Source organism: Oncorhynchus gorbuscha, linkage group LG07, assembly GCF_021184085.1.
Source record: "Oncorhynchus gorbuscha isolate QuinsamMale2020 ecotype Even-year linkage group LG07, OgorEven_v1.0, whole genome shotgun sequence".
NCBI lineage: Eukaryota > Metazoa > Chordata > Actinopteri > Salmoniformes > Salmonidae > Oncorhynchus > Oncorhynchus gorbuscha.
Window position 1 is genome coordinate 27,476,081 of NC_060179.1, and position 26,372 is coordinate 27,502,452.

The following is a 26,372-nucleotide window of genomic DNA, read 5'->3' on the forward strand; positions in this document are numbered from 1 at the left end:
TGCAGTCATGGGTGAACAGGGAGTACAGGAGTGGGCTGAGCACGCACCCTTGTGGGGCCCCAGTGTTGAGGATCAGCAAAGTGGAGTTGGTGGTTCCTACCTTCACCAACTGGGGGTGGCCCATCAGGAAGTCCAGAACCCAATTCCACAGGGCAGGGTTGAGACCCAGGTCCTCAAGCTTAATGATGATCTTGGAGGGTACTATGATTGAATGCTGGGCTGTAGTCAATGAACAGCATTCTACATAGGCATTCTTATCCAGATGGGATGGGGCAGTGTGCAGTGTGATGGCGATTGCATTGTCTGTGGACCTATTGGTTTGCACTATGCAAATTGAAGTGGGGCTAGAGTGAGAGATGAGGTGGAGGTGATATGATCCTCAACTAGTTTCTCAAAGCACTTCATGATAACAGTCATTTAGTTCAGTTACCTTTGCCTTCTTGAGTACAGAAACAATGGTGGCCATGTTGATAGGGAGAGATTGAACATGTCTGTAAAAACACCACGCTGGTCTGCGCATGCGGATAGGGATGGGCCGGCAGTCTTGCCAGGGTTAACACTTTTAAATGTCTTACTCACGTTGGCCACCGAGAAGGAGAGCCCACAGTCCTTGTTAGCGGGCCGCGTCTGTATTATTTTCAAAGTGGGCAACGAAGGTGTTTAGTTTGTCTGGAAGCCAGACGTCGGTGTCCGTGACGTGGCTGGATTTATTTTTGTAGTCCGTGATCGTCTGTAGATCCTGCTACATACGTCTCATGTCTGAGCCACTGAATTGTGACTGCACATTTTCCCTACACTGCTTGTTTGATTGCCTTGCGGAGGGAATAACTACACTGTTTGTATTCGGCTATATTGCCAGTCATCTTTCCATGGTGAAATGCGTTGTTTCAAGCTTTCAGTGTTGCGCGAATGCCGCCATCTATCCACGATTTCTGGTTACGGTAGGTTTTAATTTGTCACAACAGCTCCTATGCACTTCCTTATGAACCCACTCACCGATTCAGCGTTTAAATTGATATTATTCTCTGAAGCTAGCCGGAACATGTCCCAGTCCGTTTCCGATTGGTCAGACCAGTGTTGAATAGTCCTTGTCATGGGTACATCCTGTTTGAGTTTCTCCCTATAGGAAGGGAGGATTAAAATGGAGTCGTCAGTCAGATTTGCAGAAAGGAGGGCACAGGAGGGGCTTGTATGCATTGCGGAAGTTAGAGTAGCAGTGATCCAGTGTTTTTCCAGCGCAGGTACTACAATCAATATGCTGATAGAATTTAGGTAGCCTTGTTCTCAAATTTTCTTTGTTAAAAATCCCCAGCTACAATAAATGCAGCATCAGGATGTATGGTTTCCAGTTTGCATAGAGTCCAGTGAAGTTCCTTGAGTGCCATCGTGGTATCAGCTTGAGGGGGGATATACACAGCTGTGACAAAAACAATAATATTATCTCTCAGGAGATAATACAGTCGGCATTTAATTGTGAGAAATTATAGGTCAGGTGAACAAAAGGACTTGAGTTCTGATATGTAGTTAGAATTACACCATGAGTCGTTAGTCATGAAAACATACACCCCCGCCCTTCTTCTTCCGGAGAGATATTTATTTCTGTCGGCATGACGCACAAAGATTCCCGGTGACTGTACCGACTCCGACAGCATATCCCCAGAGAGCCATGTTCCCATGAAACAGAGTATGTTACAATCCCTGATGTCTCTCTGGAAAGCAACCCTTGTCCTCATTTTGTTTATCTTGTTATCTACCTTGTTATCTAGAGACGGGACTTTAGCGAGTAATATACTCGGAAGTGGTGGGTGGTGTGAGCACCCCCGAAGTATGATCCAAAGGCCACTCCGTCTACCTCTTTTGTGGCGACATTGTTTTGGGTTAGCCTCTGGAATCAGTTTGAATGCCTTGCGTGGATCAGACAAAGGATGTTCTTCAGAAAGTCTTATTCCTGCTCGTAGTGCTGGTAAGTTGACGTCGCTCTGATATCCAATAGTTCTTCTCGGCTGTATGTAATAACACTTAATATTTTTGGGGCTAACAATGTAAGAAATTATACATAAAAAACAAACAAAATACTGCAAAGTTTCCTAAGGATTAGAAGCTAGGTGACCCTCTCTGTCGGTGCCATCTTGCTACTGTATTACCTAAACTATCACCCAAATGGTTGTTCTAGTTTAGATGTTTAAGGTACTCTCATATTTTAGACTTCCTAACCCTGGCAGTCTTTCTAAATGCAGGTTGAGGGTGAATACAAATTCCAAGTATTTAATATCCCCGACTCCAATAGGAATTGCACATCATTTTGCAAGCCAGCATAATGTAACTTCCAGGCATGATGTGGCCTGTAAACTATGAGTTTTAGGGTAAAAAAAGAAATATGTATTTTATTTGTTGTTTCTCTAAAAAACTTAAACTAAAACAAATCAACATAAAACAAAAAAAATAGGAGAAAACAATGTTTTATTTTACAAATTATTTTATGGGGCTAGAAAAGGTTGGAGACTCCTCCTCTACATATATTACCAGTGCCGAGTGTGAGGTCCTAGGATAGGAACCCAGCCACTATCTAAACAGCTGTCACTTAGTCCTCAGTTAACATATCCAACTGATGAGATTCTCGGCCAAGGCTGCCCAGTTATTTCTTTGATTTATTGAAATCCACTGATGGCCAATGCTTAGTCATTACCTCAGTGGTGTCAAAAGCCAAACTGATTTCTCAGAGACCTTGACCCCCTTCAGTCCACTTAGCACCATCATATTGTCAGACATACCTCTCACACAAGGTACAGTCATTTTTCAACAAATGCAGCAATTGACAGTGAGTGATTGGGTGTGGTATTAGGTCCTAAAATGATAGTGCTTCTTTCTTTCTGTTATGTGTCTTTACTTCATTTTTCCTTTAAGATTTCAGAGGTTGATTCCTCTACCGCTTTATATAAGACATGGCATTTATTTGTCTTCAGAAATGTGACCAGGGCTGTGTGACAAGAATTAACTGAGAGATTTGCAGCCAGAGAAAAAGAGAGAGAGAAGAGCTAGACAGACAGCGCTTTGTTGACAGTCACTGCTGATTTTGACACTCCTTCTGAAGGGGTCTTTAAAGTAGAGGATGACAGGTTTACCGTTGTCTCAGCACCTGTATTGCTGCCAGTGGCGAGCTTTGCCCATTGGTGTGCCAGAATGTCCTCTCTGCATAGATTTTCTAAAATTAATCGACTATTTTTCAAGAAATAGTGCTTTTGCTGGGCATTGAGGGACGCTGGGGGCGCATATTCCCCTTGTGGCCTGCTGAGAAGCTCATCAATGACAGAAAAACACACACGTGTGTTAATGGATCTGTCTTCATTTGAGTCACAAGACAAACATCACACCTTTTAGCTCAACATGATATCATTGATAGGTGTCAGTCTGTGAAGATTTCTCAAAAGGATATGCTTCACAACTCATACATTGCAATCAATGCAAAAAAGTTGGTGATAAAGCTGAAATGGGTAAAAGACAGACAGACAGACTAACAGATAAACTCAAGGACAGAGACAGAAAGAAAGACATGTCTATCAGTTATTATAGCTGTTGTCATGACTCTCTCCTTCCTGGGAATCTAAGGCCTTGGATCAGCTTGGCAAATGGCTGACAGATAACCAGACCCCCCCCCCCCCTCTCTCCCACAGGAGAGGAAAGGGGGAAGTTGGGCCGGTTTTGACACCTTAAACTTCTTATGGCTGGGGCAAGTATTGAGTAGCTTGGATGAATAAGGTGCCCAGAGGTGCAGTTGCTAATATATGCATATTATTAGTATATTTGGATAGAAAACACTCTGAAGTTTCTAAAACTGTTTGATTGATGTCTGTGAGTATAACATAACTCATATGGCTGGCAAAAACCTGAGAAAAAATCCAACCAGGAAGTGGGAAATCTGAGGTTGGTCGTTTTCAACTCATTCCCTATTGACGATACAGTGGGATATTGGTCATGTTTCCCTTCCTAAAGCTTCCACTAGATGTCAACAGTACTCAGACCCTTGTTTGATGTTTCTACTGTAAAGGAGGGGCTCATAAGGGCTCTTTGAATCAGTGGTCTGGCAGAGTGCCACAAGCTCGTGACTCTCGTTCACGTCAGAGGTAGCTCACGTTCCATTGCTTTTCTACAGACAAAGGAATTCTCCGGTTGGAACATTATTGAAGATTTATGTTAAAGACATCCTAAAGATTGATTCTATACATCATTTGACATGTTTCTACGGACTGTAACGGAACTTTTTGACATTTCGTCTGCTCCTAGTGAATGCGCTTTGAGTTTGGATTTGTTTACAAAACACGCTAACAAAAGTAGCTATTTGGACATAAATGATAGACATTATCAAACAAAACAAACATTTATTGTGGAACTGGGATTCCTGGGAGTGTATTCTGATGAAGATTATCAAAGGTAAGTGAATATTTATAATGTTATTTCTGACTTCTGTTGACTGCACAATATGGCGGATATCTTTTTGGCTTGTTTGGTCTCTGAGCGCCATACTCAGATTATTGCATGGTTTGCTTTTTCCTTAAAGCTTTTTTAAAATCTGACACAGCGGTTGCATTAAGGAGAAGTGTATCTAAAGTTCCATGCATAACACTTGTATTTTCATCAACATTTATTATGTGTATTTCAGTAAATTGATGTGGCTCTCTGCAAAATCACAGCATGTTATTGGAACTACTGAACATAACGCGCCAATATATACTGAGATCTTTTTATATAAATATGAACTTTATCAAACAAAACATACATGTATTGTGTAATATGAAGTCCTATGAGTGTCATCTGATGAAGATCATCAAAGGTTAGTGATACATTTTTTCTCTATTTCTGATGGACTCCTCTCTTTGGCTGGAAAAATGGCTGTGTTTTTCTGTGACTTGGCTCTGACCTAACATAATCGTTTGTGGTGCTTTCGCCGTAAAGCATTTTTAAAATCGGACACTGGAGGGATTAACAAGAAGTGTATCTTTAAAATGGTGTGAAAAACTTCTATGTTTGAGGAATTGTAATTATGGAATTTCTATTATTTTGAATTTGGCGCCCTACACTTTCACTGGCTGTTGTCATATCGATCCCGTTGGCGGGATCTCAGCTCTAAGAAGTGTTAAGATTCAGATGCAACTGTGTAAGGGCTATTTGACCAAGGAGGGTGATGGTGCTGCATCAGATGACCTGGCCTCCTCAATCACCCGGCCTCAACCCAATTGAGATGGTTTGGGATGAGTTGGACTACAGAGTGAAGGAAAAGCAGCATCAGCATATGTGGGGACTCCTTCTAGACTGTTGGAAAAGCATTCCAGGCAAAGCTGCTTGAGAGAATGCCAAGAGTGTGCAAAGCTGCCATCAAGGCAAAGGGTTTTTGAAGAATCTTAAACCTAAAATATATTTTTTGATTTGTTTAACTTCTCTAGGGTAGGGGGCAGCATTCGGAATTTTGGATGAAATGCGTGCCCAAATTAAACTGCCGGCTACTCAGGCCCAGAAGATAGGATATGCATATATTTGGTAGATTTGGATAGAAAACACTCTAACGTTTCCTTTACCCCTCTGAACAGAAACTACCCAAATAAAGGGAACACACATAGACTGTGTGCTGTGGGAGAATTTGGTTCCATCTTTTGTACCACCCAGTCAGTCACCTCCAGTACAGATTCCAGATTCCATTAGAATACTAATTCTGTTCTTCAGTCAACCGTACACAGCAATCTTCAAATCAACTAAAATTTGTTACATGCGCCAAATACGACAGGTATACTTCGACCTTACAGTGAAATGCTTACTTACAGCCTCTAACCAACAGTGCAATTTCTAAGTATTTAAAAATAAATAAGGTATTAGGTGAACAATAGGTAAGTAAAAAAATAAAAACAACAGTAAAAAGACAGTGTAAAATAACAGTACCGTGGCTATATTCAATATCGAGGCTATAACAGTAGCGAGGCACCGGTTAGTGGAGGTGATTGAGGTAGTATGTACATGTAGATATGGTTAAAGTGACTATGCATATATGACAAAACAAAGAGTAGTAGTAGAGTAAAAGAGGGGTTGGCGGTTGGTTCGGTGGCGGGACACAATGCAGATAGCCCGGGTAAACAATGTGCGGGGGCACCGGTTGGTCGGGCTAATTGTCGCCAAACCCACTGGCTCCAGGTCATCTACAAGACCCTGCTAGGTAAATTCCCCCCTTATCTCAGCTCACTGGTCACCATAGCAGCACCCACCTGTAGTTGGGGGTGGGCACACAATACAAATTGTCCGGATAGCAATTGGACTAACTGTTCAGAAGTCTTATGGCTTGGGGTAAAATCAAATCAAACGTATTTATATAGCCCTTCGTACATCAGCTGATATCTCAAAGTGGACTGGGGACAGCAAGGAGTCATCATGCCAGGTAGTCCTGAGGCATGGTCCTAGGGCTCAGGTCCTCTGAGAGAGAGAAAGAAAGAGAGAAAGAGAGAATTAGAGAGAGCATACTTAAATTCACACAGGACACCGGATAAGACAGAAGTACTCCAGATATAACAAACTGACCCTAGCCCCCCGACACAAACTACTGCAGCATAAATAGTGGAGGCTGAGACAGGAGGGGTCAGGAGACACTGTGGCCCCATCTGATGATACCCCCGGACAGGGCCAAACAGGAAGCATATAACCCCACCCACTTTGCCAAAGCACAGCCCCCACACCACTGGAGGGATATCTTCAACCACCAACTTACCATCCTGAGACAAGGCCGAGTATAGCCCACAAAGAAGCCCTAATCTCCTAGACTTGGTACCTCTTGCCATGCGGTCATAGAGAGAACAGTCTATGACTGGGGTGGCTGAGGCCTTGACGAATTTTAGGGCCTTTAGGGCCGCCTGGTGTTGAGGTCCTGGATGTCAGCCAGCTTTGCCCCAATGATGTACTGGGCCGTACGCACTACCCTCTGTATTGCCTTGCGGTCGGAGGCCAAGCAGTTTCCGTACCAGGCAGTGATGCATCCAGTCAGGATGGTCTCGATGTTGCAGCTGTAGAACCTTTTGAGGATATGAGGACACATGCCAAATCGTTTTAGTTTCCTGAGGGGGAATAGGCTTTGTCGTGCCCTCTTCATGATTGTCTTGGTGTGTTTGGACCATTCTAGTTAGTTGTTGATGTGGACACCAAGGAGCTTGAAGCGCTCAACCTGCTCCACTTCAGCCCCGTCGATGAGAATGGGGGAGTGCTCGGTCCTCCTTTTTCTGTAGTCCAGAATCATCTCCTTTGTCTTGGTTACGTTGAGGGATAGGTTGTTATCCTGGCACACTGCCAGTTCTCTGACCTCCTCTCTATAGACCGTCTCATCGTTGTCTGTGATCAGGCCTACGACTGTTGTGTCGTCAGCAAACTTAATGATGGTGTTGGAGTCGTGCCTGGCCATGCAGTCATGGGTGAACAGGGAGTACAGGAGGGGACTAAGTACATATCCCTGAAGGGCCCCAGTGTTGAGTTCCAACGTGGCAGACGTGTTGTTGCCTAGTCTTCCCACCTGGGGGCAGCCCGTCAGGAAGTCCAGGATCCAGATGCAGAGGGAGGTGTTTGGTCCCAGAGTCCTTAGCTTAGTGATGAGCTTTGTGGGCACTATCGTGTTGAACGCTAAGCTGTAGTCGATGAACAGCATTCTCACATACGTGTTCCTTTTGTCCAGGTGCGTAAGGGCAGTGTGGATCGCGATTGAGATTGCATCATTTGTTGGGGAAGTATGCAAATTGGGTGTTCAGGAGGATGCTGTTGATGTGATGCATGACCAGCCTTTCAAAGCACTTCATAGCTACCGACGGTAATCATTTAGGCAGATAACCGTCACTTCCTTGGGCACAGGGACTATGGTGGTCTGCTTGAAACATGTAGGAAATACAGACTCGGTCAGGGAGAGGTTGAAAATGCCAGTGAAGACACTTGACAGCTGGTCCACGCATGCTTTGAGTACACGTCCTGGTAATCTGTCTGACATAGGGGCTTTGTGAATGGTGACCTGTTTAAAGGTTTTGTTCACATCGGCTACTGAGAGCGTTATCACACAGTCATCCAGAACAGCTGGTGCTCTTGTGCATGCTTCAGTGTTGCTTTCCTCGAAGCAAGCATAAAAGGCATTTAACTCATCTGGTAGGCTCGCGTCACTGGGCAGCTTGCGTCTGGGTTTGCCTTTGTAGTCTGTAATAGTTTTCAAGCCCTGCCACATCCAACGACGATCAGAGCCGGTGTAGTTTATTCAATCTTAATCATGTATTCACACTTTGCTTGTTTGATGGTTCATTTAGCCTTCTAGCCTTTTGCTTGATGTGTATGTTGCCTGTAATCCATGGCTTCTGGTTGGGATATGTACGTACAGTTACTGGGGGACGACGTCATCGATGCACTTATTGATGAAGCCGATGACTGAGGTGGAGTATTCCTCAATGCCATTGGATGTAAACCGGAACATATTCAAGTCTGTCCTCCCACAAAATGTTTTCACAATGGACCATAATTTACAGAATGCTGCAGTAAATATACAGCAAAACAGGTAATACAGTACTTTACTGTAGAAGTGCATTGTCAAATTAGCAGAATGCCATTGAGCCTCCATAATGCATTGCTCTTTACAGTCCTATATTGTTGTCACGTAGAGTAGGCCAGAAGGCTAAACTGGATAACCTAACCTCTATCAAAATAAAAAGATGGCGGAGCCGCAAAAGATCTTCTGTGCTAAGGTGTTTATTTACAAGTGATTCCGGAACAAAAAACAACAGTACTGCCATCAACGTCTATCTTATGGGACAGCTTAAAAACAATGCTGCCCCATCCACAGCTCAATCCAAAAATGCCTCCCCATGACTGAAAGAGAGGCTCCTTTTGTAGGGCTAGCCCCTCCCCTCAGAACAATTAACCCTAATTAATTAATCAATTAACAATACAAACCTACATTTTCCATGAACTAAACATACTAAAGGATATACATTGCAACACGGTTTTAAACAATATCACAACATAACATTTACAACATTACATCACTACTGACAATATCTTTCAATATGCCCATATGCATTAATGAGCCATTTGGGACAGGCACTATAAAGCCAACCCAATTCCCTTAGCTCGGGTCCTTTTCCAGCATACCCGGAAGCTACAGAGATGGAGTGAGAGGAACAGAACAAACAAACAATGCGCTCATCCACAACATTGATAAGTATAATAATTATTGTATCTCTCAAATATGAACATTGACAAGTGTGAAATGCATGCACCAAGAGAGAAGTTAATTTGTGTGTCGACCCACATTGTTAACTTATCTTATAATGGCGCAGGGAGGAGTGATGAATATGTGTGTGCGTTAAAGAACCAAATGCTGCCCGCGGCCAGTGACGGACTTCTACGTCATAATTGTAATATATAATTAAAGCAGATAACTGTAAATATTTTGCTGCAAATTTAAAGCAATTTGTTACAATGATAATCACAAGAGAGAAATAAGAAAAAACAAACACAGAGGTCGAAAAACTCCACTGATGGTGCACCTACTCAACACAGCACAAGCTGAATTTCCTGCTTTTTGGTGATCCCCCTCAAAATGCAGAGCACCCAAGGGGTGGCTGTGTTAGATACTGTGTGCATATTTACCTTAATGTAGAAGCAGCTATGGTAGCAGTTGGCCAAATCAGGTGATCAGCTCATTTTATTGTGCTCCAGAGAATTTGTACTCGCTGATGGAAAGTCACACACAGCTGTAGGAATATCTTACCTCACTTATGTGTGGCATGGGACTGTGAAGCCCCTTAAACTCTGTGTCATGGCTGAAAACCACTTGGCCTTTCCTCTAATTTCTTTGCCTAAACAGGAATTCAAATGAACTTTGGAGAACGCAACTATGGACTGAACATAAATGGAAAATTGTCCTTTTCCCATCAATTGACCTGGTTCAGACCCAAATAAGACTACAGCACAAGGACTTAACCTGCCTTCATGTAGCCATGACCTCTGTTCTCTCCACTAGAGGTCATACCCTCTCAGATCCATTCACATATTTAATTGACCTGCTCAGTAGGCAACCTACTGAGAGCCTCTTTTCCAATCTTGGCCATCTGTTGTTCAGAGAAGATGGGAAGAACCAATGTGACCAAGTATGTCATACTTACCTCAGATGACATCAAGATTTGGTCCAGACCCCATCGGGTGTTAAGAAAGAGATCATCTGAAAAAAATGGAGAACATTTTAAAGAATGCTGTCCTCAAAACTGTTTCAATTTTTATAGGTAGCCCCTGTGGTGTTTGTTGGCAATCCTGTTGGCTCCTATTAGTTTTGCGTTGATTTTAGAGGCTTGATGTCGTCCCAGACGCTCTCTCCTGGGCTGCAGGACCTTCAGACAATCCAGTGATGGCTCCTCATCTGGCTAGCAAACAAGCAACCTGTGTCTCTGATCTGCAGACATCCCTCACAGAGATTGCATGTTCTCAAAACAATGATGACTGCATGAAGGAATTTAAAGCTAAAGGAGAGACTGATGATGACCAGCCTAACAGGATTGGATGGGAAGTACAACAGAACGTTTTGTACAGGACTGTTCCTGTCAAAGGAGAAGGAAAAAGTATAAACTGGTTATGCCTAAGAAACTTGTCACTATCTTCCTTCATTACTTCCACAACAGAAAGAAAGTGGCTTGTTTGCCGATTGAAAGGAGAGACATCTGGCAACATGTCAAAAAGTGCAGCATCTGTCAGCAACACAAAGCTGTCAACAGCAAACCTGCTGGTTTCACGTAATCTACAGAGCAAGAGGAGACTGGCCACATGATGGGTATGGACTTTATTGGACCATTTCCCAAGAGCTCTACAAAGTGGGGAATGATGCAAAATCTGACTACCAGCTACCACCCTCAGACAAACCTCACTGAATGTGTAAATAGGACTCTGAAGACCATGATGGCATTTTTCGTAGTTGAGCATCACAGAGAGTGGGATAAGCGGTTGCTTGAATTCCAGTTTACCATAAACAACTCCAAACATGATTCTACTGGTCGCACCCTTGAACAACTTGCCATTGGCAGGAATCTCAAAGAGCCACTGGAGATACTCATACATCAAGCACCAGCTCCTGCTCAACCACAATACACTCTACTGGAACACCAACATCACATTGAAGAGGAGGTTGAGAAGAAATGTGGGAGTGGCCCAAAACAGAGAAATCATATACTACAATGCCCACCAGAGACCAGCGTACTTTCAGGTGGGACATTTGGTCTGAGTCAGGGCTCACCCCCAGTCCAAAGCCTCTGAAGCTAGTGATGAAAAGACTAGCACCAGTGAACTACTGAGTCGGATGGCTAAGTCACAGTGACAAAGAAGATGCAGTGAATGTAGTGAACCTGAAACCCTACTTCGGGGAGATCTGTGACTTTGACACAAGTGTGAGGTGATAGGCACATACAGTACACATATACATTTTCATGCTATTGTGGTATGTATCTGCCAATTCTGACTGCGTTATTTGCAATGGCAAAGCTAAGATGGCCACCATTGACATTTTGTTGAGCACCGAGCCTGCCCAAGCTTACCTGGCTCGATGCCCACTCTAGCCCGGCCAATAGGAAGAGCTGGTATGTGCTGCACCGGGCTCTGCACCCGCACTGGAAACACCGTGCGCTCCATAGCATAACACGGTGCCTGCCCAGTATGCGCAGGTCTCCTACCTGGCATAACTATTCTCCCTTCTAGCCCCCCCCAATACATTTTTTTGGGGTGACTTTCCGGTTTCCAACCGCGTCGCCGTGCTGCCTCCTCATACCTGCGCCTCTCCGCTTTAGCTGCTTCTATTTCCTCCTTGGGACGGCGATATTCTCCCGGCTGCGCCCAGGGTCCTTTTCCGTCTAATTCCTCCTCCCATGTCCAAATCTCCAAATGGTGCAGTCTCTCCCACTGCAACTGCTCTACACAATTAATAGGGAGAGTAGGCTCAGGTCTGACTCCTGACTCAGCCACTCTCTCTCTGCGCTTTCTCCCGTTACTTTCGGTTTTCGCTCTGTATAGCCGTGCTTTCCTTTTCGACTCCATACGTCTATAGCCCTCTTCGCATTGCTGTAGGGAATCCCAGGCGGGCTCCTGCACTCGCTCTGGGTCGGCCGCCCACCTGTCGATTTCTTCCCACGTAGTATACTCCATGCTTCTGCTGTCCATAACGTCCTCCTTCAGATCCTGCCAGTTCACACGCTGCTCGGTCTGTGAGTGGTGGTGGGTGTTTCTGTAACGTCATTCGTCTGTTGAATGAAGAGAGTCAGACCGAAATTCAGCGTGTAGGTTATTCATGACTTTAATGAAAATAATCGCGGTACATGAAATAACTGTATATGAAAACAACAAACGAAACGTGAAACCTATTACAGCCTATCTGGTGACTACAACACTAAGACAGGAACAAACACCCACAAAATACAACGCGAAAGTCAGGCTGTCTAAATACGGTTCTCAATCAGAGACAACGACAAGCACCTGACTCTGATTGAGAATCGCCCCAGGCAGCCAAGCCTAACTAGACACACCCCTAATCAGCCGCAATACCAATTACTACAAACCCCAATACGAAACACAACATATAAACCCATGTCACACCCTGGCTTACCCAAACATATACCAAAAACACAAAATACAATCACCAAGGCGTGACAACTTTTTGCACATTATTGTGAATTGTTACTCCAACTACAAATGATACCTATGTTGTTGGTTTCAGAGGATCCCATGAATAATTGAGCTATTGTAAGGAAATCTCCACAAGGGTGGATTTCCCTCTGCTACCACAAACTGGTGATATCTATCCTGTTAACTGTATTTTTTTACTTACTTTATTGGATTACCTATCTTTTGGCATTTTGAAGAGAGATTGCTCATCTTTACTTTTTGATTGACTTCGGGACAATTTTGGAGAGGAATTCTATTTAGAATTTGGACTTTCTGAACTTGATTATTTTTGGTCTATTTGAAAGAAAGTGAATTGGTTATTTAAATTAAAACTAATTTTATGACAATATATACTTATTTTGCTCACTTGATTAAGTTTTTCTGTCTTGTTTGGGTCACTCTCATAAGAACACAGTATTTCTTTGAACTTTAACCTTTTCACACATACCAACAAACGGGTGTGACCATTCTATAGATTAGAACACTTATTACGAACATTAATTTTCGATTGATGCAACAATCAGCATTTGAGCCGGCCACACTTTATCACAGAAACATTTTGCAGAAACACACATAGTCCTTACAAAGTTATGTCCAGAATGTGACCAGTTTATTTTTGGATGCCATGTTCAGACATTCACAGAAGTCAGTTACAGCATAACACAATCCTCCAAACAGGAAAATGTAGGCTACATTTGTCCTAGAGCTAACTGAGGAAAGATTGACGTAACACAAGCAGTCATATTTTTATAACTCTCAGCTGACAGAAACTGCAATATGAATTAGCTGAAAGCAGTTACTATATATAATTAATCACGTCACAGATGAGCTCATCATTGATCTAAATAATTGAGTAAAGCACTTTCTAGAAAGCCGGATTGTTTATTTTTTCGCATCAACCAAAGATAATAAGAGGAGACAAGATGAGTTTGGTCTGTTTATTGTATACATGTTGAAGGGGGTGTGTCATCTACGATCATCCACTCCCCTTCATTCACTTCCTGAAGTTCACCCAAAAGATGAGTGAACCATTCCTTCACCTCATTATAACATCTTTTGTGACACCCAGAATGCATTGTATAATGTATAATGTCAACAAACACACATAGCTGGGAAATAGCTTAGCTCATTATAATCAGTACAATCTTCAAAAAAGTATTTTACACACATCATAGTTGTCCATTAAAATAGATGCAATAATCGGAATACATTATTTGTCACAAGTACTTGAAAACAAAATCTGAATAAAACTGTAAATACATTATGCTCCATACATACCGTATGCGCCTTCTGTAGAAATGACAACACGATATACAGAAAATAAGGAACTCGCTATCAAAGTGAAGCACACTTGTCCAAAGTTATTATTTGTAAGGAAAACAACAAGGAAGCCAAAGCGAGCGCCAGCAAGAAAATGTTCTTATTCTTGCAAGACTGTGCAAATATATGCATACTTGATCTGCGCAAACATGAGTGAAGTGTGGTGGGCTCTCCTCAAAGAGAGACGTTTTTCTGGTTCAATAAAGCCTCAAACATAAATTGTCCGCAATGCTGAAATCTGCTACTTCTATGTAAATTAATTAGGAGGCGGAACACACCTCAATTCAAACTGTTGATAGAAAATACAACTTGTTAGAAAATAACTTGAAATTGACAAGTTGAAACATAGCCTATCAATAATTAGCAGGCAGTCCATGTTATCTGTTCTGTTGCGTAATAATCAGATTTTGGAACAGTGAAAAAGTTCATATTGTAGCATGGTTTGAGATCCAAGCTGATTGTTACATCTATTTAGTTACAATGTAACAACCTTTGCACACAATAGGCTAACCAGGAGAAAATAGGAGATTATCTGTCACATTCTGTCCATCGTTCGTATGTGTTTTCCTTGTTTTAGTGTTGGTCAGGACGTGAGCTGGGTGGGCATTCTGTGTTGTGTGTCTGGTTTGTCTATTTCTATGTTTGGCCTGATATGGTTCTCAATCAGAGGCAGGTGTTAGTCATTGTCTCTGATTGGGAACCATATTTAGGTAGCCTGTTTTGTGTTGGGTTTTGTGGGTGATTGTTCCTGTCTCTGTGTTTGCATCAGATAGGACTGTTTAGGTTTTCACTTTTCTTGTTTTGTTTAGTCTGTTCATGTATAGTCGTCTTTATTAAAAAACATGAATAACCACCACGCTGCATTTTGGTCCGCCTCTCTTTCACCAGAAGAAGACCGTTACATTATAATTTTTCTGTTGTGACTGTTCTTTAATGGATTTAACAAAGCATCATCATTCAAATTCAGTTCCCCATTGCATACTCGTAGCAATAACGATTTAGTGAGTAAAACATAGTAACACAGGTTGGTAACGCTAGCAAGCATTTACCCATGCATTTATTCATTTCATGTCCCTTTTACCCTGCTTGTATGTACAGTACATATCTCCTTCACATATCTCTTACCCCTGCACAGTGATATGGTACTACTACTCCCTGTATATAGCTTCATCTTTGTGTATTTTATAACTCGTGTTACTTTTTGTACTTTTCTTATTTTCTTATTTCTAACTCTGCATCGTTGGGAAGGGCAAGTAAACAAGCATTTCAGGGTAAAGTCCACACCCGTTGTATTCGACGCATGTGACAAATAATGGCTAACTACACTAGGCAAAAAAATAAACACAACATGTAATGTGTTGGTCCCATGTTTCATGAGCTGAAATAAAAGAGAAATGTTACAGAAATGTTACATCAGCACAAATAGCGTATTTCTGACAAATGTTGTACACAAATGTGTTTACAGCCCTGTTAGTGAGCATTTATCCTTTGCCAATATAATCCATCCATTTGACAGGTGTGGCATATTGAAGAAGCTGATTAAACAACATGATCATTACACAGGTGCGCCTTGTGCTAGGGACAATAAAATGTCACCCTAAAATGTGTAGTTTTGTCACACAACACAATGCCACAGATGTCTCAAGTATTGAGAGAGTGTGCAACTAGCATACTGACTATAGGATTGTCCACCAGAGCTGTTGCCAGAGAATTAATTGTTAATTTCTCTCCTATAAACTGCCTCCAATGTCGTTTTAGAGAATATGGCAGTACATCCAACCAGCGTCACAACCACAGATATGTGTATGGCATCGTGTTGGAGAGCGGTCTGCTGATGTCAACATTGTGAACAGATGATGCCGATGTTGTTATGGAATGGGCAGACATAAGCTACGGTCAATGAACACTATTGCATTTTATCCATGACAATTTGAATGCACTGTGATGAGATACTGAGGCTCATTGTCATGCCATTCATCCACCACCATCACCTAATGTTTCAGTATGGTAATGCAGTGCCCCATGTCGCAAGGGTCTGTACAAAATTTCTGGAAGCTGAAAATGTCCCAGTTCTTCCATGGCCTGCATACTCACCAGACATGTTACCCATTGAGCATGTGTGGGATGCTCTGGATCGAGGGGTATGACACCGTGTTCCAGTTCCTGCCAATATCAATCACCCTTGCACAGCCATTGAAGAGGAGTGGGACAACATTCCACATGCCACAATCAACAACTTGGTCAACTCTATGTGAAGGAGATGTGTTGCACTGCATGAGGCAAATCGTGGTCACACCAGATGCTGACTGGTTTTCTGATCCACGCCCCTACCAATTTGTTTTAAGGTATCTCTGACCAACATATGCATATCTGCATTCCCAGTGATGTGGAATCCATAGATTTGGGCCTAATTTATTCATTTAAATTTACTGATTTCCTTACATGAACTGTAACTCAGTAAAATCATTGAAAATGTTGCATGTTGCTATCAACAACAAGGCAACTCCTATGACTAATTGGGAATGGGACGCAAGCGTAGGATTGATCACCCTGTCGCTGGCCACATTTGGGGAGGGTGTATAGTGTGAAAGGCCGAAACACCCTAGGAACCAAAGGTACACTACTGACGATGCGCTCCCCAAATTTCACCACGCTCACTGTTCATTAACTCTTGGAAGTGCTTGCACAAAGGATAGTAACATCTCATCCTGTGTTCTTGGAATCTTTATATTTTTGTTTAGTATAACTAGCTATCTATGGCAACATTTTAAAAACTTCAGTCAATAACCATTACAAAATTATCATAAAACTCATGACACATTTAGTTAACAATGTTATTTCACTACTTTGAGGCTCACATTGTACTTTTGCACATTATGAACCTTTTAAAAACAAGACAAACTTAAACAAAAACTGCATATTTTGGTAGCAGAGGAGAGTGTAAGAGGTCAGTGGGATGTCACTTCCTGGTTACCTCGCGACTTCAAAATTGTCAATAATCTCATGAAAAATGTATGGAGCGTTCAAACTAACTGCAACCTCGGAACTTGGAAATCTCTGACTTCTGACTTGAGTGCGTTCAAGACAAATGGGATGATGACAAAAGTTGAACATCATCCATCTCGGAATTCCATGTCAGAAACTCGGGCATCTGACTCGGGCTCCTACTTTCCAACCTGAAGACCATTGATGTTTTTACAGAGTTCCCAGGTCTCTTGAAAGCGCCATAAGTGAACCTTTTTGTTCAATATTCTATGATGGACATTGTAGGTTTGCACATTCAAAACATGAAAAATAAGAATACAGAAGAATGCTGGGCTGTCATCAGGACATGTCATACTGACCTCACACCTCTGCTGCCAAAACATGCTGTTTCTGTCACTTAATTTGCCCTGTTTTTAAAAGTGTTTTGTAGTCAAACTGGGCTTGTTAAGCATAACGCTCCAACCCTGTCACCCATTAGTTGATAGACCAATAAGAATGAGTTAATACAAACAATTACCTTCAATAGAGCATGCAGTGAAATATTCTAATGATGGGTGTGGTTTTAGATCAAAGGGATGTGTATGAGTTTCTGGCCCCTGTATTAGGGTTAAACTAGGCCTTCAAAATGATGCCTTATGAAATATGTATGGTATTGTGTTAATCATATTTTGTGGGCTTGTTAACATACTAATTCAGGATCTCACTTGGTGAAGGCCATAGGACTGACATTGGAGGAATGCAATGTCTCTGTCATAACAAATATAGACTTGGATGGTAACTCTACAATTAACTCAAAAGGCAAGGCACTCTGGGAAATATTTAAATAAAAATGGTCAAAATGCATCAAAATGGGTCTTGTCCCAAATGCGGGAAGGCAGGCTACAAGCGCAGGTCCAAAATATTCCCATAGAAATGCATTGGGCTATTTAAGGACATGTTTTGGCAAGAGTCCTCACACTTTTGCCTTTTACTTAGTGTGTTAATTTAACACTGTTCCATTGTCTTTATAGGTCCACAGACACAACACTTTCAGTGTTGTGTCAGGACTGTCTATGAGAATCCAAATAGGTCCGATCAGGTTTGCAATGAATAACTTCAATCAGACCCCCCCTCACCTGCAAAGAGGAGGAAATAACTAGTAGGGATTAACAACTCAAATCCTTATGTAAATCAAGGGGAGAAGATTCAGGTTTCCCTCGACCAAGATTCACCAAAGGATGCTGTTTGTTGCAATAGACTTTTCCCCTTGAAACTCGAACACGTTCAAAAGCAAATACTGGAACAATATTTCTAGCATAGAACTTTGGGATTGGTCAGAACGATCTACAGAACACTAATATAATGTTGTTCATTATTGTGATGTCATTAAAAATGTTTTATAGGAAATACTGTAACTTGGAACGTATACCCACTACATGTACGAACTTATCACACCATTCATTGTGCATGTAATATGAAAAATGCTGAAAGTATTTTTGTTAAGAGAGGGATGTGATTTGACAAGCTATAGGAGATCGTTGTTTTACAACTAGCCACGCCCCTGAGTGAAGTCAGAGAGCGTGTCAGCCTGACAGATCCGCCCCTTTCGAACAAACTGTATAAATGATGGGTTAAGAAATTAACATACTAGACCAGAATGATGTGAAGCTGCAAGGTTTAAGTGGTTTGAACTTTGAATCTCAACACGACATAGAGACAAACTCACCTCCCGGACAATCACAGGTAAGACTGATTAGCTGTCCTCAGTAAAGTATCTTCAAAAGTGAATTCAAGAATGACCAGTCAGCTACTCTGCTCAAATCATGATATTATGCTACTCTCATCACCCCACTAAGAACCATCGACACGGCTAGCTAGACTATCTTCAAAGAAGCATCTTCCAGAGTGAATGGAAGACAAATAAACTCTGTAGTTCTGTTCAGGACTACACAACAAGTCAGCGGATACCGGACAACTACAAAGAAGTACAGCAGTATAAGACTTGTCGGAACCATTTTGGACAATCAGAGCATGAGCATTATAAGCATGGCGCGAAAAGGCACAACCTCCCTTCCAAGGCGGAAAGATCCACTGAGATAGATCCACGGCGAACCCAGGCATTACAAGTAAATACATTCATGATTTTTACTCAAAGCGTGCAGCGGTTCGTGTGCAATGTATATGGTTACTGTAAGTGAGAGTAGTTTCTGAAAGTGCCAATGTTAAGTGTCTCTCTCTCCATCTCTTCTTTAACAAGCAAACCCCAAATCCTAATAAGTTCATTGTTACATGATTCATTTAACCAGTAACAATTAAACATAGTTGATTAAATAAAGAACAGTCTTCAGGTTAATGTTAATAAAGTCATGTCACAACAGGTGACTTAACACTCTCAGGGTGATTTCACATAATAGTCCTCTTTAAAATAACCAATCTCAGTCCTCTTTAATAAACTTATTGGTGACAGGGGGCATGCCCAAATTCAACTGCCTGCTACTCATCCCCAGAAGATAAGATATGCATATAATGAGTAGATTTGGATAGAAAACACTCTAAAACTGTTTGAATCATGTCTGTGAGTAGAACAGAACTTGTGTAGCAGGCGAAACCCAGAGGAATAACTATTCAGATTTTTTTTTTAGGTCACTCTCTTTTCAATGGGATTTCATTGGGAATCCAGATTTCTCAATGGGATTTCTTTCAGTTCCTACCGCTGCCACAGGTTGTCACCAGTCTTTATAAATTGGTTGAGGTTTTTCCTTTGTGTAATGAAGAAGTAGCCCTGTTCAAAATGAGGGTAACTTCAAGTGTACTGTTTGTTAGAGACGTGTGACCAGAAAGTTAGCGTTAGTTTATTTTCTTCCTGTATTGAACACAGATCATCCCATCTTCAATTTGATCGATTATTTACTTTAAATAATACCTAAAGTTGTATGACAAAAGTAGTTTGAAATGTTTTGGCAAATTTTACAGGTAAATTTTGAGATATTCTGTAGTCGCGTTGCGCAAGTTGGAACCAGTGTTTTTCTGGATCAAACGCGCCAAATAAATTGACATTTTGAAGATATATCGACGGAATTAATCAAACAAAAGGACCATTTGTGATGTTTATGGGACATATTGTAGTGCCAACAAAAGAAGCTTGTCAAAGGTAAAGCATGATTTATATTTTTATTTCTGCGTTTTCTGTCGCGCCTGCAGGGTTGAAATATGTTTTCTCTCTTTTGTTTAAGGAGCTGCTATCCTCAGATAATAGCATTGTTTGCTTTTGCTACACGTGTAGCTTTATTTTGGTATCTTACATGTGTGATTTCATGATTGTTTGATTTTTATAGTAATTTATTTGAATTTGGCGCTCTCCATTTTCTCTGGCTTTTGGACGCTAGCGTCCCACATATCCCAGAGGGGTTAATAAACTGAACTCAGGAGTAAAAAAAAGTGAAAGCACTCACTCCCCTTTATATTCACACTGCCCTTGCATTCGAATAAGTACTCAAGTCTTTTACCAGTTCAGCTCAACTATTTTCTGATCTGAGTCCTCCTTGCAATCACATTCCTACGTTTAGAAAGGAACCAAGATCATTTTCCAACATTCACTCATTGCACCCTGGGTTTTTATAAAGTGTATCACAAACCATTCAATCAGTACATGTTGTCAGACATCAAGATATAAGTTTTTACATTTTGGAAGCTAATATATTGCATTTAGTAAAAAAGATGAGACACAATAATAATAATCAGAAGATAATAATAACATGTAAATATTATTGGTAACAGACTAAATAAAAGAATACTGTAGATTAAACAATGCTGTATTTGAAAATTGTACATCCAATGTAGGCTACTGCCCCTTTAAAAGAGGGCGTTGATTTGGTGTTTTTACTATTTGGGATCCTTTGGGCGTCCCTACCCTAAATCCTCACCGTAACCATAACCCTTACCTACCCCTAACCATAAACCTTACCATAACCATTTTAAATGTCAACTTAAATGTGCTAAAGTCAGAGTTGGAGAGTCCTAAGGACCCCAGAGCCATTGATTTTGTACCCTAAATTGTGATTCTCACCAAATATGTTGTTGTCTTCTCACACTATTCAAAGCCCACAATCTAATAAACAGCTTATGAAGCCTATAAATCACATATTGCAAACAAATAATCTGAACATCGTGTCATTACAAAACTCCACACATATTAAGGAATTTGTGTGCATCCTTGAAAATCGCTAATCAATATCCAAAAATTGGACGTTTTGTCCACGAACCTACACATCATCATCTTCTCTCTTTTGTGACACCAATGTGAGGAGTTATGTAAGGGGATTTGGTGTTGCAGTAGTCTAGTGTATGGTGCAGGAATAATAACAAACAAACCTGGGGAGCTTTGTGTTCACACTGCCCTAAAAAAGGGAACCGGACTGTGGAATTCAAGCGAACTCAGAACACCTCTTCACTTCGGGGGCTCTTTTGAGGGGTCTGAGTTCTTTTGGAACCCTGTATGCTGATTGGTTAAAAGCGCATTTCAGCTGGTGTCTATTCCACCACCGGCTAAATCTATGAGTTAAAATGCTTATTTAATCTGTTCCATCTGACTGCACAATCCAGCCAGGCAAGTTATAAACTTGATCTCCACTATAAAAAGCATCTTGACATTATCTAACATTTATTTTAGACTACAATTTAGTTTTCAACAGCAGAGATTTGCATAAACCTTGCTGTCTGTCTCTCCGCCATTTGCAACATTATCGAAATAATGAATCAGCTGGCATAATTTTGTGATATATATAAAGAAATGTCAATTGAAAAAAAGTGAAATTAAGTGCGGCTAGTTTGCAGGCTTTTCTGCTTCAGTTTGAAGTGATTGTGTTAGCTGTGTTGTTTGCTATAACCTCTGCACAACAGTGTCCTGATGAGAGCACTAGAGAACATGCTCTATGCCAGGTGAAATTGTGCCTGATTAGCTCATTGTTATGGATGTATCCAAATAAATGTCACTGTAAAACAGCTTAAACAAATGCAAATACAGCTACTGTTGTTATTCTGTCTGCACTGTTTGACGTGACAGTAAATTAGCCGCAGTTGGCTAGCTAGCAAGCAAGGGATAAGAATGTTGCCAGCCATTGTGGCAATGGAACATTTAGAACGAACGACTGGGTCGAATCCAGAGATGCAGAACAAAAAGACTGAACGACTGTGTCGCGTCTGTGGCAACCGAATCGGTAGCAACCCAAGCTGGCTGGTCATTTGTGTCGGGACTATATCTTGTGGAAGGATGAAATAGTATGAATAAATTGATCAAAATAAAGTTTGGGATGAAAATATGTCAATCAGTATTTGAATATGTTGGTAACCCGTATAAAAGTGGTAATGCCCTTGAAGTCGGTCTTTGGAGGATATATTGGCATGGTTTGCTGTCCCTCGACTTCATCTCCGCCTAACAACACCCGTGCCAATATATCTTCCAAACGCCGGCTTCCCAGCATTATCACTTAAATAACACACAATCACTTAAATAATACACATAACCAGAACAATACCTACATGTAGTAGGAAATATGTAAATTCTGCATGGGTATATTTTCCAATGTTCTAAATCTAAAATGAATGGTTGAAAAGACAGCAGATAATGCTGACTAATCACAATGACACAGTCTTGCAAACTAAAGGTAAAATAAAAGTCACCACTTAATTAATATAACATGAATTCTGAAAATATATCAAAAACACCGACCAACAGCAGGGATATGGGTTAAAACGTTTTTGGATATGTTCGAGGAAGGCTGAGAGGTTTGGATTAAAAAATAGACATCTGTATGCATTTTCTCTCTTGTTTTCATGGGGGCATTACTGAACAATGCTGCGTTGAACATCCGATGTGATGGGAGGAAAAGGGTAGACAGCTTTTTCAAAAGATATCAATTATGTGGATTCAATCCCTGTCAACTTGATGGAAAACAAACTTTTGACAAGATTTAGGGTCTTTGCATCGTACATGAAAACGATATTTTAAAAAAATGTGTAAATGTCCAACACTCAAGGGGCAATGAGCATGCTGCAAGCACGTTCCCTTTTATCACAGGCATGTCTATTTTTTTTTCAAATCAATGCACCACTTTAACGCACCATTTTTGATCTCTACATCAGGTTGCTTAATTTATTGGCTCTGTTCCTTTGCTAAGACAGTTTATTACGCATTTGCAGTTGCCCCTCTTTCGCGTGCTTGCCTCACCTGGGACAACTTCGGAGGTTTCCTGTTTTTCTACAGTCAAAAGACTACAAGAGCCTCAAGGCTGTTAAAAACCAAAGCAGCCATGCCTGCTGTTGTTTAGCATAGCAGTCAAACTATTTCCTGTAGACTTAAAATTATGAATCGTTTTTATTCTCAATTTCTACCTCAAATGGAACACATTTATTTGTTTATTTGTTTGTTAATAACATGTTTTAAATCATCTGAAAAAATGCCCTTGAAAAAAGTTGACTCGCCCACATAAGTATACAATGCATTCGGAAAGTGGTTAGACCCCTAGACCTATTCCACATTTTGTTACAGCCTTATTCTAAAATGGATTCAATTGTTTTTTTCCCTCATCAATCTACACACAACACACCATAATGACAGAGCAAAAACTGTTTTTTAGAAATGTTTGCAAATGTATTAAAATGAAAAATATCATATTTAATAATATATTTACATAAGTATTCAGACCCTTTACGCAGTACTATGTTGAAGCACCTTTGGCAGCGGGTATTACGCTACAGGTTTGGCACACCTGTATTTGGGGAGTTTCTCCCATTCTTCTATGCAGATCCTCTCAAGCTCTGTCAGGTTGGATGGGGAGCATCGCTGCACAGCCATTTTCAGGTCTCCTCAGAGATGTTAGATCGGGTTCCAGTCCGTGCTCTGGCTGGGCCACTGAAGGACATTCAGTGACGTGTTCTGAAGCAACTCCTGCATTGCCTTGGTTGTGTGCTTAGGGTGTTTGTCATGTTGGAAGGTGAACCTTTGCCCCCAGTCTGAGGTCCTGAGCACTCTGGAGCAGGTTTTCATCAAGGATCTCTCTGTACTTTGCTCTGTTTATCTTTTTCTCGGGCCTAACTAGTCTCCCAGTCCTTGCTGCTGAAAAACATACTCACAGCATGATGCTGCCACCACCATGCTTCACCGTAGGGATGGTGCCAGGTTTCCTCCAGACATAACACTTGGCATTCAGGCCAAAGAGTTCAGTCTTAGCTTCATCAGACCAGAGAATTTTGTTCTCATGGTCAGAGAGTCCTTTAGGTGCCTTTTGAAAAACTTCAAGTGGGCTGTCATGTGCCTTTTACCGAGGAGAGGCTTCCGTCTGGCCACTCCATCATAAAGGCCTGATTGGTGGAGTGCTGCAGAGATGATTGTCCTTCGGGAAGCTTCTCCCATCTCCACAGAGGAACTATGGAGTGATCATCAGGTTCTTGGTCACCTCCCTGACCAAGGCCCTTCTCCCCTAATTGCTCAGTTTGGCCAGGCAGACAGCTCTAGGAAGTCTTGGTGGTTCCAAACTTCTTCAGTTAAGACTAATAGAAGCCACTGATCTCTACGGGACCTTCAACGTTGCAGACATTTTTTGGTACTTTTCCCCAGATCTGTGCCTGAACACAATCCTGTCTAGGAACTCTATGGACAATATCTTTGACCTCATGGATTGGTTTTTGCTCTGACATGCACTGTTAACTGTGGGACCTAAGACAGGTGTGTGCCTTTCCAAATCATGCCCAATCAATGGAATGTACCAGAGGTTGACTCCAATTAAGTTGTAAAAACAACTCAAGGATGATCAATGGAAACAGGATGCACCTGAGCTCAATTTTGAGTCTCATAGCAGAGGGTCTGAATACTTATTTACATAAGATCTTTCAGTTTTTTTTATTTTTAATAAATTAGCAAATTCGGATGTATTGTAAAATGAATGAAAACAAACATGTTGGTCTTAATTTAAGGTTAGGTTTAGGCATAAGGTTAGCGTGGTTAACGTTGGGGTTAGGTTTAAAACCACATTTTACGAAGAGAAATTGTAGAAATAGGCAGGGTTCACGACTTTTGGGCTGGGGTAACTAGTGACAAATCAGAAAGTGTTTTTTCTCAAAGTTGCCGGGATATCACATATCCTACTTACGCTCGTAATAACATATTCATTATGAAACTTCTATTTGAGCAAATAAGTTATTATATTTTTGTTAACCAAATTTGACACTCATTGACCTCCATACAAAAACTCCTTGCTTGGTTAGCAAAAAAAAAAAAAAACGCCACCTGCTGGAGAAGACAGATTTTAGGCCATGTTATCTCACCTCTTGCCTCTTCCTTTCTGAAATGCATAACATTTTTAACCTGGTTTTATTTGTTTGGGTTAATGACCAGGCTAATAGCGTCTTCCTGAGCCAAAGATTATATATTATATTGACAAGAAAGTCGAGTGACCTCTCTAACAATGCAAATACATGTCCTCAAAGAGGGCAGATAAGCACGTCAACAACCGTCACAAGTAATATGTTTTTCAAAGTTGCAGGAATCCCAGTACATTTGGAACAGCCTAAACATTAAGAAACTTCTGTTAGATCAAATAACCTTCACGTAATTTGACACTTTCTCATAGACCTCCATAGATCTCACACCTCATCCTTTCTGCCTAAGCACATGGCACATAGTAATAGCTTAAAATTCACACCTCCCTTGTAGATGGTGATATTTAGTATAACTCTTTCCCGCTAAACATTCCTTTGTTCAATGAGCAGCGTTGCTGCGTGAGCTAGGCGGTGACTCCACTTCCTTCGCAGCTTCATTTATGTTGACAATTAGGACAATTTCAGGCTATTATCCCTTACCCAGCATAAACTGGCAGGATTAACCATTGGTTGTTGTGTCGCCTCGCATGGGCAGAGAAACACGCCCATAGACTCTGTAAGACAAAAACATGTTTACTTCATTTCAACTACACTACTAAATAAAACTTGGACGTAAGCCGCATTGCTCTGCCTCATCCCACTCTCCAAGTCGTTGTAGGTGGGCTTGTGATCAAGAGAGCTTGGCTTCATTAGCCTTGCCTCCAAGAGGTGACTTTAGTCCCCTCCACCCCTGAGCCACAAGTTGAACCTTCTCCTCCAGGGTGACAGAATTCCCAAAGCCTTCAACGCCAACGCTAACAGGATCTCAATGGCACAGAGTAGAGGAGGCGTTCTGCTGAGAACAGCATGTGCCTTTCATCATGGTTGGAGGAACAAGTGAGACACAGTGGGGATTGAGGCCAACGGAGATGGAGAAATAGATTGCATGTGTGCATGTTCTGTGTGTGCGTGAGAGAAAGTTAAGACTGCTGAAACCAGAGAAAATACAAGAGTTAAAATAGAAGTTCACTTTG